Below are 7,200 nucleotides of genomic sequence, written 5' to 3' on the forward strand. Positions count from 1 at the left end.
CACTATTTGAATTTTTTTTAAATGTGATGTGTAGAGTAACACACCATCCTTGAAGGTCTTTCGGATGTACACTGAGAATTTGTTTCGGGTGGGGAATTTCACTACTTTTTTCCAGAGCAGAGTGATGCATTTTCAGCTAGCAAATGGATGAATATAAAAGAACAAAAATCTTTACATGGGCTGGAGATGAGGGTATCTATTAGATACTGTAAATCTGGAAAGTATTGTGTCACTCACAGGTTTTGCAAGACTATCCTGCTCACAAAACTTTCTAGATTTTCTTTATGGTTATGTTATATTGTTTAATTCTGACCTGCTGAGCGAATGCAAGCAAGCTGTAAATGCTTGTATGTGTTTAGTTATTGATTCATAGGACATTTGTGGAGATGTTGTGATATAATTGTTTTTGTTTTGCCTCAAGATATTTCATTGTTAAGACCCAACATCTTCCTGAGGCAAGGGAATTATATTTTGGCTGGACTATTCATTGTCCAATCAAAATTTTGTAAAGAAATTGATGTCTGGTTCATAAACTGCAGATTTCAGTTGATTACAGGATTTGCAAAGCATGTGTTCTGTCAACTTAGCGCCAACAGATATTTTCAAAATCTTTTCATGTTTTTAATCAAGGTGCTCGCTCGATGTGATGCACTTTTATGACATGTATGAAGTAAGACCCGTTTTATTACAATATAGATCTTGATTATCGATGAAATAGCCTTCACTGGGTCATCTGAAGCAATGCATGTGATGGTGGAATCTGATTGGTCAATAGGAGAGGCATAGAAGGGACATAACTTGTAACAGCTACTGGTGGCGCTACGATTGAGCCCAGAAACTCCTGCCTTGTTCGGAAAGGGTGGAAACTGGACTTTTACAGTCAGTTAACTCCCTTGCCTCGGAAGATGCTTCATTTAGGTACAGACAGATGTCGTCATCGTCATTCACCGAGGGTAAGGAATAGTGAATGTTTACTGATGTTTGTTGACAACATTTGAGCTCAAACAGACTTTGATTGATTCCTGATGATTGATTCCTGATGATTGATTCCTGATGTTCAATTACAACTATGAACAACTTTAGGTATAAAACAAAATACAATCAGCTGATGTTTTATGATTGGCTTGTAAATATTATGTGCCGTATATCTCAAATGTACTTGTAATAACATCCTCATGATCCAGTTCTATTTTGCTACACTACTGATCCTCACCATATGACAAGTGGGTATCTAAACAGAATGACATATCTGATTATCCCTATCAAAAGTTGACTGGTATATTCACCCTGTACCCACCATTGCTTCAGTTTGAGTCTGGTTAGGACGCCACAATGCTAGAAACAGACATCCAAATAAAACTCCACTATTGTTTCTAGATTGAAACAGATGGCAGTATCACCAGTACTGGACTCGACATTTGTGAGTCAAATACATCTGGGACCACTTGCACAAAGCGATCTTAGCGCTAATTATGGGAGTAACGATCACCTTAGTGCTAAGATTGCTTTGTGCAAGTGGGATCTGGAACGTGTTGTGGCAAAAGGACTTCACTCCTGGTATTAGTGCCCAGGAAAACACCTTTTCAGGATAAGGCTGAGGCAACACTTTTTTTCTCTTGCTTTACAGTTTTTAGAGAAAAATACCTGTCGGTAGGTGGGGATAACACAACAAAGCAAGCCATTTTTTTTTGGGGGGGGGGTGTGTGTTCTGCTCCACTATGGTCGGCTGGTATGCAAAAATGCAAATTGTTTAATGTGGGAGGAGAGCCTGCTACACAGCTGTTTCTTTTAGCAATGGAAACCTGCTGAATCAAGCAGGAACACTGTTGTGCATCTATGCATACTATCAATTTCAGGAACAACAACAAACTTCAATATATGTCAACTTCAGTGGGTTCTTGTTTAGAAAATAATTTTGGGGAACAATATGGTATCAGATTATCGGCAGGATAAAAACAACTTTTTTCATTTCAACATTATTTACAGTCAGTTGATCCGTAAAGCAAGTAAAAAAAAGAAGTATGGCCTAAAAGATCCTTTATAGTTCTGATTCTGTTAAATATATCGAGGACTTGTGAGTTTGAATGCAGATCTAAACAGAACTTCTGTTCAGAGAGACATTTTGATTGGTTGTTGATGTCAGGGTCATGTGACAGAGATCAGGGAAACAGAGATGGGGACATGACTTCAGAAATGAAACTAGGGTGGCGAATGTGTCCAAGGTATTTATCAGGACAAAATTGAAATATTATACCCTGGATAATAGAGGATGATGTGATAATTGTAATCATGTCATAACAAGTGTATTATAACTGCTAGTCATATTGAACCTCTTTGAGAGGCATTTGCAAGTTGGAGAACTAAGTAAGGATAAGATATATGGATGAACAACTTCTTTGTTACAATTAGGAGCGACGTTTCGATGTAGGTTCTAACACCAGATAGATTGAAACTTAGCTCCTTATTGTAATAAAGAGGGGCGGTCGGGTAGCCTAGTGGTTAAAGCGTTCGCTCGTCACGCCGAAGACCCAGGATTGATTCCCGACATTGGTACAATGTGTGAAGCCCATTTCTGGTGTCCCCCGCCGTCATATTGCCGTCATATTGCTGACTCAGTCATTCAGTGTGATAAAGAATATGTTCATCCATATGGTTTATCCTTGCTAGTCATATTGTTCAACACTGAGTTTTCATTTTGTGAGTGCATCATTGATTTGTTTGGTGTCAGCTCAAAGTCTTTGCACTGTACTGCTCCACATCTGCATCTGACGTCTACTGGTAGATAACAGCTAGAAACCCCCTAATTTAGCAGCTTTTTGTAGAATTCTGATGCTGATATTGTCATTTAGAAACACTGGTAGAATTATCTAGCCCAAATTGAAGGATGTTAAAATATGGTACTTGTTGTTATTATGCCAGGCGCTTGGCATTCAGGAAAGAAAACAGTGCCTGGATGGCTCAGAGTTGGTATACTGTGTATCAGTGGGGTATCCATGCGGTATGTGGTGTCATAGCCATACCGTACATGGAAAGAGGGAGTGTATGGGCACACACGCACGCACACACACTCACACATACATGCACATGTACACACACTCACACACAAATGCACATTCACACTCTCACACATGCACACACACACGAATGCACATGCACACACTTGCATGCACGCACACTCGCACACACATGCACACTCAAACTCGAATGCACACGCGCACATGCACACATACGTTATTTAAGTCTCTCACTCGCACACACATGCACACTCAAACTCGAACACACATGCACACACACACACACACACACACACACACACACACACACACACACACGTTATTTAAGTCTCTCCTTATGTACAGCAATATAATGAACATGTTAGAATGTATTCTTCACATGAAAGTATGTTTCTTTCTTGTTTAATGCCGCAGTCAGCAATATTCCTGCTATATGATGGCGGTCTGTAAATAATCGAGTCTGGACTAGACAGTCCAGTGATATATATCATGAGCTTCGATCTAAAAAAATTGGATACGATGACATGCATCAACCAAGTCAGCGAGCCTGACTACCCAATCCTGTTAGTCGTACCTTATGCCATGCATAAGTTGCTAAAGACCTATTCTCTTCCCAGATCACATGAAAGTAAAAATACATATTTTTAAAATATGCACATATAAAAGTTCCCAAATATAATTCAGAGGATATATGAAATTCTATCAATAACACAATAAAGCCCAACGGTGAGATTGAATATAATATAGGGTTTTGGGAACGTTCAAATATGTATTCGTTTGACATTCAAAAGTCATATTTCTGTATATCAGATAAAAGATAACAATGAGTATTTTTAAAACAAGCAAACATTCAAGATTGAAACGCAGATGAGATTCATGGGGCATGGATTAAGATGTTTAGTTCGTCCTCTGTATAGTTATTTGTACACACAGGACAGATGCATTGCTCAACTTGTAGTTTTCATATCGCCCAGTATCCATCTAAATGTAGCTAATGTACTATTACTAATGCTATGTATGTATGCATGTAAGTGCACTAACCCGGAGAGCGAGCCCATTTCATCGCCTAGCCCCTATGAAACCCTATGCAAATTATGCATCTGACTCTATAACAAACTGACCCATGAAGATCCGGGCTAGAATAGGTCTTCAGCAACCCATACTTGTCATAAGAGTCGACTAACGGGATCGGGTGGTCAGGCTCGCTGACTTGGTTGATGCATGTCATCGTATCCCAATTGCTTAGATCGCTGCTCATGATATCAATCACTGGATTGTTTGGTCCAGACTCGATTATGTGCAGACCGGCTTCATAAAGCTGGAATGTTGCTGAGAGCGGCGTTAAACAACAAACCAACAAACAAAACTGTACGGTCGATGGTGACAGCAGAGCAATGCATAGCTACCACTTTGTAGTTGGTTCATTTTCAGTACATACAGTGCATCACAAGAACATATAGTAACATTTTATTGCACATTTGAATAGGTGGTAGTCTCGATGAGAATAGACGCAGCAGTGATTAGCACTAGAGATGGGAGTTTTGCGTGAATTATCTGAACATAAGTGAATAGCCTTGACACTGAATGGTGTCTTATGAATATTTGTGAAAAGATGCCTGTTATGTAACTACCTGTTAGTTGCAAGGGTGTTATTCACATGTGAATAGTCTTGTATTATTTCACTTAGCATTACTGCGAGAATTGTCTCTGAATCAATGGAGTCATGTTCATGTGGAAGGTATAGCTACCATCAGGTACTTCTCTCCTGGTGCTTCGTCCATAGCGATCTTAGCTAATACTTAACTTATACTTTAACACAGGCAAAAGACACTGATATTGCTTTTTTTGCCTGGTGCTAGGTCCTTGTTCCTAGAAGCAATCTTAGGCCTTATTTTTTATAAACTGGGGTCTAAGATATTTTCTCAAAACCTTTCATCAGTGGTCAAAATATAAATAAGAGGATATCTATCAATTATATTTGTGTAGTTTGTAGGATTATACAGGTTGTAGGGTCTTCAGGACAAGAAATCGCCTTTTTGTGACAGGAATGTTCATATGTTTTATAAAGTTTCCATGGGAACCAAGTCGCTCACTGTTTGGAGTGTCAGTGAAGCTGTAACACATGATACTTGTGTTTGTGCAAACCATTATTGGTCACTGAAAATGTGACATAAATTCTCAGTCAGTTAGGGGAAAGATTTGGCATCTTGTAATCATATGCTAGGTTAGCAGACCGCCGTCATATAGCTGGAATATTGCTGAGTGCGGCATTAAACAACAAACAAGCAATCACACATTCCCGCCAGTCTCCCCTCCACTGTGAGACAACACAGGGATAACACAGAGCATGCTAGAATGTTATGTGGTCAGTCGCGGAAGGATGGGTGACCGCATTTCGTCAGTTTGGCTCCTGAGAGTTTCCATGGCTTCCGTTCTCCCCCACACTGAAGACTGAAGCACATGTAACACATGTGGTGTCCCATTGGGCAAGTGACTTTCTTAAAAATGTGCCTCTGTTCACCCAGCAGTTCATGGGTGCCCAGTGTGTGGTGGCAATGTGGTCATTAATCTTCCTAACAGGAGCTGAGAATGATCATTGAGTGCACACTGATCCATTGACAGGGCTAATAATAACACTTTCAGCATGCTCCTGTGTGGTGTGGAATTATGCGCAATACAAATTGCCTATTATTGTTTGGTGTTTTGTTGAGTGTCCCAAAGGAGTTTTGCTCAATTAACATGACCACAGGGAATGAACATTGTTTCAAGTTTCCGAAAATGATTGCTTGAGTACAAGATAAGAAATACATTGGGTAAAAGCTGTTCTTTCATTTTGTGTCTGTTTTAACTGTAGGCATGAGGATTCCATTTTATTTATGTCATGTTTGATATATTTATATCAGTACAGACCCATGAAGATCCGGGTAGAATAGGCCTTCAGCAACCCATGCTTGCCATAAAAGGCGACTAACAGGATCGGGTGGTCAGGCTTGCTGACTTGGTTGATGTATGTCATCAATCCAAATTGCAGGGATCGTTGCTCATGATGTCAATCACTGTATTGTCCGGTCCAGTCTTGATTATTTACAGACCGCCGTCATATAGCTGGAATATTGCTGAGTGCGGCGTTAAACAACAAACAAACAAACAAACTATGTCAGTACAGATTTTGAAAGAAGATTCATCTCTACAGTTATATATAATTCACAGGGAGATAAGACCCTCACTCCAGGGTTATTATGCATGACTCTTGGCTGATATTTTTATGTGACACATTTATGGATAAATGATAGAGTGAGTGAGTGAGTTGGGTTTAACGCCGCTTTTAACAGTATTCCAGTTATATCACGGCGTGTCAGCTTAATGTGGAAGGAAAGCCTGAAGTGATGCAGGTCCAAAAGACGTTTACCACTTTGGTGAAATTCATGAGCACGGGTATGGTGCTGACAAACCTAGAAACATAAACTGGGGCGAACTGGGATTCGAACCCACAATCATAGGTTTCTGGTGTGCCCAAGGGACGCAACTCTGCAAAGCGAATCGCGGCGCCCTAGACGACTGGGCCACCTGTGCCCCCGATAAATGGTAGAACCCATCTTCAAAGGATAAAAAAACTTGAGTGAGGTGTGCACCAGTGATGTGACTGCTGAAACTGTTCCCTCAAGATCATGCATGGTCTAAAGCAGGTCAACTACTGGTTAATAGTATAAGCATCATAATATGGTACTCTAAGTCAACAAGGTCACAGTTGAAAGTTAGTCTTCCCATTTCTTCACCCAAAGCAGTGGCCATGATAAGTAGCCATTTTGACCATCCAATGCCTTTTTAGCAGCACCATGTGACGAGAGTTCAAGCAGTGTTGGGGTTCTTTGAGTTTGTGTCAGCTATAGTGTATCCATCTTCCCGAGGCAAGTGAGTTAACTAACTATAAAAGTCCAGTTTCCACCTTTGCCGAACTAGGCTCGTATTATGGAGTTACATTTTGGCTGGACTAACGAGTCTATGCATAGTCCAATCAAAATCGCGCACCGAAATCGAAATCCGGTTCGTAAACTGTCATGCAGATTCGGTCGACTGCAGGATTTGCAAAGCATGTGCACCGCCAACTCGTTGTCAACAGATATTTTCTAAATCTTTTCATGTTTTTAATCAAGGTGCTCACGTGATTTGATGCACTTCGCGATGT

This window comes from Haliotis rufescens, unplaced genomic scaffold (assembly GCF_023055435.1).
Source record: "Haliotis rufescens isolate VD_foot unplaced genomic scaffold, xgHalRufe1.0.p SCAF_25, whole genome shotgun sequence".
In the NCBI taxonomy this organism is placed as follows: Eukaryota; Metazoa; Mollusca; class Gastropoda; order Lepetellida; family Haliotidae; genus Haliotis; species Haliotis rufescens.